Source organism: Podarcis filfolensis, assembly GCF_964270895.1.
Source record: "Podarcis filfolensis genome assembly, chromosome: 4".
Classification (NCBI taxonomy): domain Eukaryota; kingdom Metazoa; phylum Chordata; class Lepidosauria; order Squamata; family Lacertidae; genus Podarcis; species Podarcis filfolensis.
This window is the reverse complement of record NC_139607.1, coordinates 16,828,147-16,841,855: the sequence shown is the minus strand read 5'-3', so window position 1 is coordinate 16,841,855 and position 13,709 is coordinate 16,828,147.

The following is a 13,709-nucleotide window of genomic DNA, read 5'->3' as shown; positions in this document are numbered from 1 at the left end:
TTCAGGGCTGATTTCCTTAAGAATGGATCGGTTTGATCTTCTTGCAGTCCATGGGACTCTCAAGAGTCTCCTCCAGCACCATAATTCAAATTCCATAGGACTTCTGAATAAAGATATTTGGGCTCATGCTATTCATTCAGATTTGCCCAAATAACAAGGCTGGTATTCAATGTTGTTATAAGACTCTGTAACAAGGGTGTAGTCTAGAGCCATGCTTACTCTTTCTACACTCCTTTAGGGCCATTTTTTACCTTTTTTCTAGTCAATTCCAGGTTCAGCGCAATGCATTCAGTCGCAGTCACACATCAATTGCATAGGCATGAATGGGGAGTTGCCTGCATTGTGTGTATATATCTATATATCCCTATTGCAATGTCTCCAGAGAATACTGTACTGCAGAAATTGTGCAGTTGAAACAATGGCAGCATGAGGGCATCATGAGATCATGGATCCATAGCCAGCCAAACACATGTGCTGCTATCTGAAAAACAGTGTGTAACCTTATGTTCGTAGACAGATTTGTATAAAAATAGCTTTTAGGACACATTTCTATTACATAATGAGAGTCATCTAGCCCATTAGAAAATGTATTTTGCTAAAGACAAAAAGGCTGATCTTTTAAAAATGAATGTTCCATGTGAAGCAATTTATTAAACGCAAACAGGAAAATGAATGCCATTTTCATTTACTTCAATGCCTCAGTTGTTATTTTTTTTTAAGGTAACAGGGACTTTTATTAAATACCCATGCCTACGTACTATTGTCTAAGAATCTGAGAACGTTATGTACAAAGCTGATTTGTTGCTGTCATTATCAGCGATTTATCTCGGGGCAATTTGGAAGTCTTGATTGTCTTGCTTCTTGAATGTCTGAAATGCCACCTCCTTTCCTACAGGCCTGTTTGGGTGTCAAGATCAGAAGGTGGGGGCCCATTGGTTGTTCCACTACCCTCAAAAGCTCGGGGTGTGGTGGCAAAGGAGAGGACATTCCTTGAGGCAGCCCCTGTGTTGTTGAACTCACTCCCCACAGAGGCACATCTGGCATCTTCTTTATACAGTTTTTGGCTTTTGACACATGAAATGAATTGCTTTGGGGACCCACCAGTAGCTAATTGGCAGCCAGTGCAATTCTTACAGCAGTAGCAGCAAGATCACATGATGACAATCATCTGCCCTGGCGAGCAGTTATGCCACTACATTTTGCACTAGCTGAATCCAGTCTGGAGGCTATCAGTGCATGAACAACAATATTCAGGCTATCTCAGTCGAGAACAGTGCTGTGTGGCCAGAGGACTTGGGGGACTAGGCTACTTCCCTAAATGTTCCCGGTAAATGAGACTATCAAACTATTAAAGCCTGGCACCTCCTTCTCAAAGCCCAGGAAGCTTCTGCCCAGCTTAGGAAGGAAGATGTGATGCTCTGATGGGGTCCAAGAGCCCTCCTGCCACCTTCCCAAAAGCTACCCAGATTTGGAAAGGAGGCAGCAGGGTTTCAGCATCCTGTCAGAGGCCTAGCACCTCCTTCCCAAAGCCCAGGAAGCTTCTGACTGACTTAGGGAGGAAGGTGCGATGCTCATGCACACGATATCAGCCCCTGCCTATTATCCTTGCAAGCTGCTGGCTCTGGCCCTATCTGTTCCCATATGAAAAAGTTCACTGCATGCCACTGGTCCAGTACAGCCATATCTTCTTCACTGGCAATCACTTGTATCCAAGGAAGATTGTCTTCCATAAACATAGTTTTAACAGTGAGTCCATTAGTGACTGGGAAGGCCAATTCTGGATCTACAAGTCCTTCAACAGTGGGGACATAGGTTTCCAGGTTGGAGCTGATCACGGTGAGTTTTTGCCAAGTGTGCCTTCCCTTTAGCATGTTTCTCTCTTTCGTCCTCAGTTCAAGAGTCTTCAAAACCCATGACACCTTTGGTAAAGGCTGTTCTCCCATTGGAGCGCTCACAGGCCAGTGTTTCCCAGCTGTTGATGTTTAGACTGCATTTTTAAAGATTTGCCTTGCGAGAGTCTTTAAACCTCTTTTGTTGACTGCCAACATTACGCTTACCATTTTTAAGTTTGGAGTAGAGTAGTTGCTTTGGAAGACGATAATCAGGCATCCACACATGACCAGTCCAGCGAAGTTGATGTTGAAGAATCATTGCTTCATATAAATATATTATTAACAATAGTATTCCAGTAGCTAAAGGTAAAGGGACCCCTGACAGTCAAGTCCAGTTGTAAACGACTCTGGGGTTGCGGTGCTCATTTCGCTTTACTGGCTCACGGAGCCAGCGTTTGTCCACTCCGCAGTGTTTTTCCGGATCATGTGGCCAGCATGACTAAGCTGCTTCTGGCGCAACAGAACACTGACACCAGAGCAGTGCATGGAAATGCCGTTTACCTTCCCGTCGGAGCGGTACCTATTAATCTACTTGCACTTTTGGCATGCATTCGAACTGCTAGGTTGGCAGGAGCTGGGACCGAGCAACGGGAGCTCAGCCCGTCGTGGGGATTCGAACAGCCGACCTTTTGCTCGGCATGCTCAAGGCTCAGTGGTTTAGACCACAGTGCCACCCGCGTCCCTATTCCAGTAGCTAGTGGGCAAATAATGGAGATGTGGGACTGTTGTTTTCATGCTCTGCTTGTGGGTTTACTGGAAGCATCTGGATGCTAAAGTAAGTGGCGTGATCACCCAGCTGGATCTTCTTAGGTTCTTATACTTTTCATGGGTACTTGCAACCTTCTGTTGCCTCATGGTCTCGACACAAATAAACTGAATATTTGCCAGTTCCAGTGCACTTGGTGGCTCTTTCTCTCCTCTTGAGACTGACACAAAAAAACTTTCTACATGCAGGTTTATTTTCAAACACACTGTTCATAACTGGGACGCGCTTGAACATTTGGAGGAAGTGATTGACAGACAGCATTGTTTCAGTCTTTCATAAACCTGGCTGGAATGAAGCTAGCAGGTGAAAGAAGAAGAAGCTTTTCTAAGCAAAAGAATGGAAGTGTGTGAAATAGGAGCCAGTACTACCTGTAGCCACTCCAAATAGGGTTAACTGAGGCTTTGCAAGTTTTGTCCTTTGCTTTAAATCGTGACTCTTTCCAGAGAAGAAAATTGATTACCAGCACTGGCACTTTGCACAATGGAAGAACAGTATATTGTACACGCCAAGAAGGGTTCAGGTCAAGCTGCCAGAAAGACGCAAAGGAGTCAACAAGAGGCACAGACTGCTAAATTAAGGAAAGGCACTTTCTCCTTGGAGGGTGGTGGAAATGGGAGGATCAGCCAAGCCCTGAAATATGAAGACATAAGAAATGCCAAATAAAATACAGGAATTGGTTGTTAATACACCTGCTTGGGCCACATCATGTCTCCGTACCCATCTACAGACTATTACTCGTGTTCAGGGAATAAGTTCTTCTGGAACACAAATGACCTGCGGGGGGTGGGGTGGTGGCTTTATCTCAAATGTGTTTAGGGAACCTTTTTTTTTTTCTTTTCTGTGACTCAGCCTCTATTGTGCCAGCGGACAGGCTCCTGGTAGTTCCACATTTCAGAACCTTTTCGAAATTTTAAATGTGCACAGCGTGAGTACATTCAGATTGTTTCATCCAGGTAGCGGTCTCCTTGTTAGGTGCTTGGGTAGCAACAGAGAGATCAGAGGGTGTTTTTTTTAATTAAACAGAGTATGATTAAAGAAGAATAGGAAAATGGTACATGGAAAGGCATGCATGATAAAAACAAAACCTTTTTTTAAAAAAAAAAGATATAGAAACTCTTATCACAGAAAATTGATAGGAAAAGTATGTCTGTTTAAAGCGGTTTCATACACTGGGCAGACTTGAATATGAACCGAAAATATTATCAACTGAACTTATAACTGGTGGAGATGCAGACTGGGATAAAGAACAGAATGGCTAAGATTAATATTTTGCTGGGAGCTGCCAAGAGTGGCTGGGGAAACCCAGTGAGATGGGCAGCATACAAAAATATTATTATTCTTACTACAGTGGTACCTCGGGTTAAGTACTTAATTCGTTCTGGAGGTCTGTTCTTAACCTGAAGCACCACTTTAGCTAATGGGGCCTCCTGCTGCCGCTGCACGATTTCTGTTCTCATCCTGAAGCAAAGTTCTTAACCCAAGGTAATATTTCTGGGTTAGCGGAGTCTGTAACCTGAAGCGTATGTAACCTGAAGCGTATGTAACCCGAGGTACCACTGTATTATACAACCTACACTTATTGTGTGACTTTGGACATAGTTACTAGTCCATAGTTACTAGTACTTAATGTTTTTCTCCCCATCTGTAAACAAGGAGAAAGTGGCCTATCTTTCAGAGGAGGGAGTAGGAATTTTCAGGAGTGAAGACATCAAGTACAGGGCATAATGACTGCAATCCAAGCCACCTTTGCTCCAGGTAGGACCAAGGATTGGAATGGGTGGAGTGTCACTCCGCTGCTGAACTCCCTATTCTGTCTGCTGAATGTACAGGCAGACAGAAGTCCCACCAGAAGAATGTACATGGGTAACAGACCACAGAAACACCCCCCCAAAAATGAGGCACTCTGGGGGCATGGAGTGGCTGAGCCGTCCCAGGATATGCTGGATCTCAAGCCAGCCCCACTGCCATCAAAGGATGGCATTGGGCACAATCCAGGCCCAACCACTGCACCAGTTCTGGGCTGGGGAAGAAATCTGCCTACCGCCCGCTGTCTTCTTTCCTCCCTGCCGTGAGCAGCAGGGCAGATGTGGAAGGGGTCCCACCACTCCATCAAGCCCTGCCACGCCCTGGCTAAGATTTGGATGGTAACGGAGGCGTAGGAAGGTCAGGTGGTACCCAGTGTGGAAAATTTCTTGCCACCCACCCATATTGATTTTTTTTTTTTTTTTTTGCCTACAAAAATAGTTTTACGTTATTTCATATTTTCTTACAAAGGAATGTGAATTATGGGCCTCTGATAACAAGGAGGCGACTGTGGGCAGATACTTAAATCTACAGGATGGATTGTGTTTTGGCTCCACTGAATTGAAATTTCAGCCTTCACGACATATGAAAACGGCCAAGTGAACAGTTATTTTCGTGGAGGAGGGTCAAGATATTAACTGATAGGCATGAAATTTCAGATATAGCAAAATAATCCCTAGTGTAGTAAGATAAGACCTTTGGAGCAGGCATTTTTAAAAAAAGTTTTTTATGAACCGCCCTAGCAGGGCAGAAATTGTTCCTTTTTGACACCCCCCTTCATGATGGAACCCGGGGCGGACCCCCGCCCCCCTTCCTACGCCCCTGGATGGCAACCAAAATCAATGAAATCAGCAAGCAGCAGCAACAGTGGAGGCTTAACAAGCTTAGGGATCTGCATCAAGCCTAATAGTGTTGAGAATGCCCCCATAGTCAGTGGAGCTTATGGAACTATATATAACCTACAGCATTTTTTCTTTTCTTTTCAGGACAGCTGACAGGCCTTTAAAGAGAAAAACAATTAGTTTCAAATGGCCTCCAGCGTCATGTTATTAGCACGCTTTTCTATGTCTTCTCTCTCAGTGGTTTTTTTTTAATATAATAATAATAATCTTGTTACGGCAAATATGTAAAAGAAATCTGCTTGGAGCATGCATTTAGATAATGAATCTCACTGCTGCTTCTGCAACAAACATGAATCTTTGTGTGTCCCAGCCCCCAACTACAAATATAGCGTATGGGGGAACATTTGCTCTCTCGTTTTGCCACAGTATGCCTCTCAGTGGAAATATCGGAATTAAAATAAAAATTACAAATAATAATAAAAAAGTTTACAGCTGAGATGCTCACAACCCGTATCTAATAGTCTGCCTTGGGAATAATTACTGGAAATGGGTATCCAAGGGCAATAATTGTCTTCCACTGTGAATTAGGGATGCCACAGGTGGTGTTAATCACTTGGAATGTATTGGAGGAGAACAACAGCCCAGGCGGAAGGCTGCATCAGCTTGATTTGTGGAAGTATTGTTGCCGGACGCTTCAAACATAAATTGACTGCATGGTAGCGATAACACACATTCAAGTTGCCATAAGGAAACAGAAGGATGGGAATATAAATGGGGAAAAAGGCAGATTTTATTTTCAGTCTTGTGTCCAGTTCAGAGCTGTACGGAGAAGGGGGTTAAACCAGAGCTTAGTTAGATTTTTTATGCGCAAATATAGAAGGGGGGGCGGAAATGTCTAGCTGCCCTCTCACCCAGGAAGCATGTGGTAAAAGGGAGCAGTGCAAGGCTATCTGAGGGATTGGCTGGGCTAGACAGTTCTGCAAATAAAGATAAGCAGGAGTGCCAGCTTGGCCAAACGACTGTGGGTGCCATGCAGTGTGTATGGCCCTAGCACTGAAATTTGTGGGTGCCTGGCCCCTTCATGGGGAATTTTGTGGGTGCTCAGGGACCCAGGCCCCCATGGAGTTAGCAGCCATGCAGACCCTCCAAGTGTCACTATTTTCCAGGGAGATTACTGGATTTACAGTTTCTGATTTGATCCAGGAATATCCCGCTTTTCCTTAGGGCAGGGGTCAGCAGCTTTTTTCAGCCGTGGGCTGGTCCACAGTCCCTCAGACCATGTGGTGGGCCAGACTATTTTTTTTTGGGGGGGGGGGATGAACGAATTCTTATGCCCCACAAATAACCCAGAGATGCATTTTAAATAAAAGGACACATTCTACTCGTGTAAAAACACACTGATTCCAGGACCGTCCATGGGCTGGATTTAGAAGGTGATTGGGCCACATCTGGCCCCCGGGCCTTAGGTTGTCTACCTATGCCTTAAAGATAAAGGTAAAGGGACTCCTGACCGTTAAGTCCAGCCGTGGACGACTCTGGGGTTGCGGTGCTCATCTTGCTTTACTGGCCGAGGGAGCCGATGTACAGCATCTGGGTCATGTGGCCAGCATGACTACGCCACTTCTGGCGAACCAGAGCAGCGCACAGAAACGCCGTTTATCTTCCTGCCGGAGCAGTACCTATTTATCTACTTTGCACTTTGACGTGCTTTTGAACTGCTAGGTTGGCAGGAGCAGGGACTGAGCAACAGGAGCTCAACCCGTTGCGGGGATTCGAACCGCCAACCTTCTGATTGGCAAGCCCTAGGCTCTGTAGTTTAACCCACAGTAACACCCTGCCTTAGGGTGTCCCTTTTTCACCAGGGAAATCCTGGAAGGTATGGTAGGACATTCCTATTTACATTGGAGAAATGATTTGACCCCTGAGTCATCTGAAGGCTTGGGGGAAGTTTTTTTTTAATGTTTTATTGTTTTACAATATTATGGCTTTATATATGTTGGAAGCCGCCCAGAGTGTCTGTGGCAGCGCATTCAGATGAGTGGTAGAGATAGTAAAATAGTATAATTAATGAATAAAGGCAAAGGGACCCCTGACCATTAGGTCCAGTCGTGACTGACTCTGGGGTTGCGGCGCTCATCTCGCTTTACTGGCCAAGGGAGCCAGCTTCTGGGTCATGTGGCCAGCATGACTAAGCCGCTTCTGGCGAACCAGAGCAGCGCACGGAAATGCCGTTTACCTTCCCGCCAGAGTGGTACCTATTTATCTACTTGTACTTTGACGTGCTTTCAAACTGCTAGGTTGGCAGGAGCAAGGACTGAGCAACGGGAGCTCACCTCGTCACGGGGATTTGAACCGCCAACCTTCTGATCGGCAAGTCCTAGGTTTAACCCACAGCCCCACCCGCGTCCCTTAATTAATGAATAGGACATCCCTATTTTCATCAGAGAAATGTTGGAGGGGATGCAAATAGAAATATAGGATTGCATGCAAGGTTAGTTCCACTCACAGTAGAACCTTTGAAATGAATAGCCACAGCTAGCTTAGATCACCCTCACTTATCTGAAGAGCAGGTCTTCTGTATTAAATAATAAAGTATATCTGTACATGTAGAGAATCTTTTGCTGAGCATCAGCAGGTTGACCCCATTTATGATTAAGGAAGAGGACTTTCTTTTACATTCGATGTGAGCTTAGGTCTGTGTTAAGTTGTGGGTGAACATATCAGACAACACAGCGATTCTTCAAACAGCTCTTGTTTATTCACAGACCAGAACAGAACTGAACTGAAGGGTTCAGCCAGCCTGCTTATATAGAGCTCTACTACAACGCAGCAGCAAACACTTTCTGTAACTATCCAATCACTGAACGTCACTTTCAATCCCTTATTTGCATATGCGGACCTGAGTGAAAACTATCTACAGTATCCCCCTGCTGGCCCAGAGTGAGAACTTCAGTACATAACAGCCTGAGCCTCAGTACCTCTCTTTTTTTAAAAAAGAAACTGAGCATAACTGTCACCGTATCGGTTCAGTATTTGGGGAACTGAGTTTCCCCCCACCAAAATAAAACAAAACTGTCGGGAAAGAATCCTTTGAAAGCCCATGGTAGTATTCTAGCATTATCACTAAACTCAGTACCTGCCTACTCACTCTCTTATCACAGAAGTGACCTGGGGGGTCACTTCCAAACACTGCCAATATGCAAGGCCATACCCTTTCCTCTTCAGAATAGAGCTTCTAGCCAACTGATAAGCAGAATAGAAGGACTGTTGCTACTTTCTATGGCTGTCTTCATTGATTGCTGTATTTACGGAAAGTTTGGCTAGATAAGCATGTTGTATCTGCAGCATACAGAACATCTATGTGTCTCGTATCTGATAGCGAGTGTAGTGTTTAAGCTCACCCCTGTCATCTTCTTGATTAATGATCGCCTCGATGCCTTAAATTTGACACCATATTAAGAGAGGATTACACATGGAAGATAAAGGTGCTCTGCAGTGCAAAATGATTAGTGTTTCCAATGTCTTTTTTTAAAAAAATAATAATAATAATCAAAAATCAAATGCCTGTATCTTATCAGAACATACCACAGCCCACAAAAATGAACCAGGTTTCAGAGATCAAGTGCTTTTGAAGATTTGCATTAATTCATACCTTTGGGGAAAAAATGACCTAATCCAACCATATGAATTCTAGATAAATTTATATTCCTAATCAATTACTCTGAAGGCCCAACTAGAAACTTGCAATTGCTTAATAGAGCATATTCAAAAGTTTGTTTACGTGACCTCAGACCCATTGATCAGCTAGATTGGCTTAAGATTGGCTCCTGCAGTTGAAGCATGATCCTATGTGTGAGAAGTAAACCAAAGGAAGCTGATTCTCTCCTGTTTTTTAGGAAGCCTCAACGCTTTCTGTACTTGCAGGGTTCCTCACTCCCCCTGATAACCTTTGTGGCCAATTGCTTCCAAAGCATTTCTAAGATGCTGCTCAACACATCTTTTCCTGACCACTTTTCATGGCTGTCAGTTGATTAATCAGCTACTCTTTTTTATTTATCAGATGCATTCCTCCAACTTCTCATAATAGGCTTTTAAGGCTTAACGCTTTAACATATCTGATTACTGCATTTTATTCTACAAAAAAAAAAAAAACTCAGGATAAGTCCCATTTTTAGGGTAGAGAAGTAATAACCTGTGAATTCATAAAAGGTAGCATACTTTGTTTGAAATAATGGTCATATTTCGTATTTTCATTTAAAAAATAACATAGAATGCTATTGAAGACATTTTAGCATCATGTTGGGCAGGGCGGGGATAGGCCCCTCTAAGTAAATAAAATGTTTTTATTGCGGACCTCGTTCCACTAGTAATTCATCAAGTGAAAGTTTTTCTTGCATTACTAGTGGCACAAGGTCCACAATAAAAACATACATTTATTGAAAGATGCACCACTAGACTTTGCAAGAGCTTGCCTATTCCAGAGGCAGTTGTTTTGGGGCCAGCATTTCTAATAAAATAGGAGGTCCTTCCAAATTGGTCTAAGGGATTGCTGCTAGATTCCTCTGCACTTTGGGGCAGGTAGGCACCATTTTTTCCTGTGCACCAACCATCCACCATCTTGATTTATTCTCCTGACACTATTCTCCTGCCCATGGCAATTGGGGAGACCCAACACTCCCTTTGGAGGTCTGTCTCTTGCCTTATATTCTCTCTTTGTATCTGCAGTAGCATCAGCACCATACCCTCTTTCCAATGAAAATAGGGATGTCCTGTTCCGTAGCAGTAGTAGTAATAGTAGTAGTAGTAATATTGTTATTTATACCACAGCCAACTGATTGGGTTACCCCAGCCAATCTTAGATAACTTATTATATAAAATATAAGAAAACATTCCCTATACAGGGCTGCATTCAGATGTCTTCTAAAGGTTGTATAGTTACTTATCTCCTTTGTTTGGGGGGCCTCATAACTATACCCTCCAGCATTTCTCTGATGAAAATAGGGACGTCCTAAGAAAAACTGGGGACGCGGGTGGTGCTGTGGGTTAAACCACAGAGCCTAGGACTTGCCGATCAGAAGGTCAGCGGTTTGAATCCCCATGATGGGGTGAGCTCCTGTTGCTCAGTCCCTGCTCCTGCCAACCTAGCAGTTCGAAAGCACATCAAAGTGCAAGTAGATAAATAGGTACCGCTCCGGCGGGAAGGTAAATGGCATTTCCGTGTGCTGCTCTGGTTTGCCAGAAGCGGCTTAGTCATGCTGGCCACATGATCCGGAACATGATGTGTGATTTATTGGCTCCCTCGGCCAATAAAGCGAGATGAGCACCGCAACCCCAGAGTCGGCCACGACTGGACCTAATGGTCAGGGGTCCCTTTACCTTTAAGAAAAAGTGGGACATTCTGGGATCAAATCAGAAACCAAGACGGCTTCTGAAAATCCAGGACTGCCCCTGGAAAACAGGGATAATTGAAGGGTCTGCAACACTCTGCCCAAGTTGGGATGTTGTTCTGGACATCCTGGGTTGCAAACAGGGCTCTGGTTTGCATCTCTATCCTTGACCTGCCTGTTCGTTGAATCCATCAGCGGCCTTACATTTTATTTAGCCCTGGTGCACACTCATGCTTGAAGCATCCGAGATAAAATTTCAAGTCATGATTCCTTCACCACGCCTCAATTGAAAGGCAATACCCATGAGACTAAGGGCATATTTTCTACTAATGTCTTCACATCCCTAAGAATACGGTAGGAAGCTGAATGCCTGATAAATAAATGATATGTGCAGAACAGAGCACTCCTTGTACCAAGCAAGAAAACACTGCATATCATTAAACATTAAGTGTAACTCCATGTTATCTTATTCTTTCAGCTGAGGATGACAAAAGATTGACATGCCCTTAAAGCAAAACAGATAGTGCTAGGTCGCCCAAGAAATTAAGGGCATTACACTAGACAGCTGTATTGCTCCCCAGCCCCAGCTATCTTTTAAGCTCTTTTTTTATAATGGATAGATTGTCCGAGTATCTTAGTAGAAAAGGCTGGGACAGGGGAAGTAGTTTCTGGCTGTTAGACAGATATTCCTAGGTTACATTTCCATGAGAATAAAGAGGTTCTGCTGCAATGCTAGCTAGATCATTAATAACTCTAGTTTTGACAGGAAAAAACACACAGATGCAGCAAATATATACATTCCAACTTTCCGTATTTATGGAAGACAAACCCTATATTTTTGGTACCTGTCCAAAGTAAATCACTGTCTCCAGTTTACCTTCTGGGGAGACTCTGAGGATGTCTTTAAAAAAACAACAACAGGGTGCCCACATTTATTTATATTTATTCGTTCAATTTCTATCCTGCCCTTCCTTCTCAAAGGAGCCGAAGGTGGAAAACACGCCAATATTTTGTTTAGAAAATTATAGAAACTGTTAAAAGCATTCTAAAAACAGTTATCTCACAGTTGCCATGGAAAATGTCTTTCAGCCACCAAATGTCTAAATAAAGAGGAACGATTTTAAATTTCTCCTGAGAGTCAATGAGGGAGGCAGGGATACTTTACCAGGATGGCAAGTGGACTTCACAAATGGAGAACCACCACTAAAAAGGCCCTGTCACAGGTCAATGGTAATCCAGATAGTTCCTGGTGACAGCACTACCAAGGTCTCACCTGCCAATAGTAGGGTCCGATATAGTTGTTCTTTAAGGTACTTGGCCCCAAACTGTTTATGGCTTCATAAAGTGAAATGTGCCTTTCATTCTTGATAAATAAAATAATTCCCTTGCACCACTTCCTTGCTCACAGAAACATATTGCAAATAACACTCCCAATATTGCTAAGCTTGCCAAAAGAAGTAAAACCCATTCCATAAAAGCATCTCTATAGAGTAGGTCGAGTTTTCTTAATACTACAATTTTCATAGGAAAACAACCACAATAATCCATACATATAAATGATCTAGGGTCCTTTGTAACATTGTCACCTCTGTGTATTACATGCAGAATAAGAATACAATTACCCTACTTTCTCATCTGATCATAGCGCTTGATCAAGCCTTGAAATTTCAACAACAATAAAGAGCTTGTCCATTCTGAATTTTTAAAGATAAATTTGTTAACCATCAAATGCTTTCAGCTGCAAAATAAAATGTTCTATTTCATGCAACTTTCACACCCAATTCTAAACTGCTTAGAATTTAACCGAATTGTCTGAAGACACAGTAATAACCTCAATCTTTGTACATAGCAGTGCCAGTAAAGGTAGTCTTGGGACTCCGCTATTTTAGTAAAGAAAAAGTGTTTTATATGCATTCTAACACTGTGTCACCAGATGGTGCTGTGAAGCCCTGTCTTTCATCAATGTGATTTCCCATATAAAAGTTTACGTTTTCCTGAAACACCTTTTTGATGTGTCTAGATCCAGCCTTTATGATATCATTCCAATCCATAGCTGTCAACTTAGATTTGAAAATAAGGGACCAGCAGCCTCGAAAATAAGGGATCAGCAGCCAAAATATGGGATTTTCAGAGCAAAGGTATGTTCAACTTCTTTTTTTAAAAAAATAATATTTATTAAAAGTTTAAAGATTACAGAATGAAGAAAAGAAAAGAAAAGTTAAACAAAACAAATCAATACATTACAATACATAGGAAAAAAACAAAAAACAATACAGGAAAGCAAAAAGAAAAGCAAAAACAATTAAAAACACATCCAATATTTCCATATCTTTATCTTTCATTTACTTGTTTCATCGACCTCCTCACACCTCCCTTTTTTGTATTCTAGTTCAATTAGGTATTTCAGCAAATCCTTTCCATCTTTCTCAATTTTTGTTCTATAATTTATCTTAACACAATCTAACCTTAATTTTTCCACTTTGGCCCATTAACAATCTATTTTTACTTAATTCTTTATAACATTTCTGCTAAAGCCATATAACTTCATTCCAGCATCCTTCTAACATTCATTTGGTACGTTCAACTTCTGAGCCCCTTCGAGCCAAAGGCAGAAAGCCCAGCCAGCAGCCAAATGAAGCCTCAAGTGGTGGGTCCCACAGCGCAGCAACCCAGCAAAGGGGATGCAGCAAGGAAAACCACCGTCACCTCTCCGCTGGGAAGCGCTGAGCAAAGGCGAGTCCCCAGGCAACACGGCAGATTTGATCAGCACAAGGCATGCAAGCTCCACCCCCCAGTCGTTCTTAGACTCCTTATTGGGTGAGCAACGCAGCCAAGCAACACAGTTGGAGCCTCCCTCCTCCCTGGCTGGCAGGGAGGGAGGGAGAGGAGCTGCTTCCTTTGAAACCGGGGAATTTAAGGGACATCATCAATAAGGGACAGCAGCAGGACACAGTGCTGAGATAAGGGACTTTCCCGCCAAATAAGGGACAGTTGACAGCTATGTTCCAATCAAGTTGCA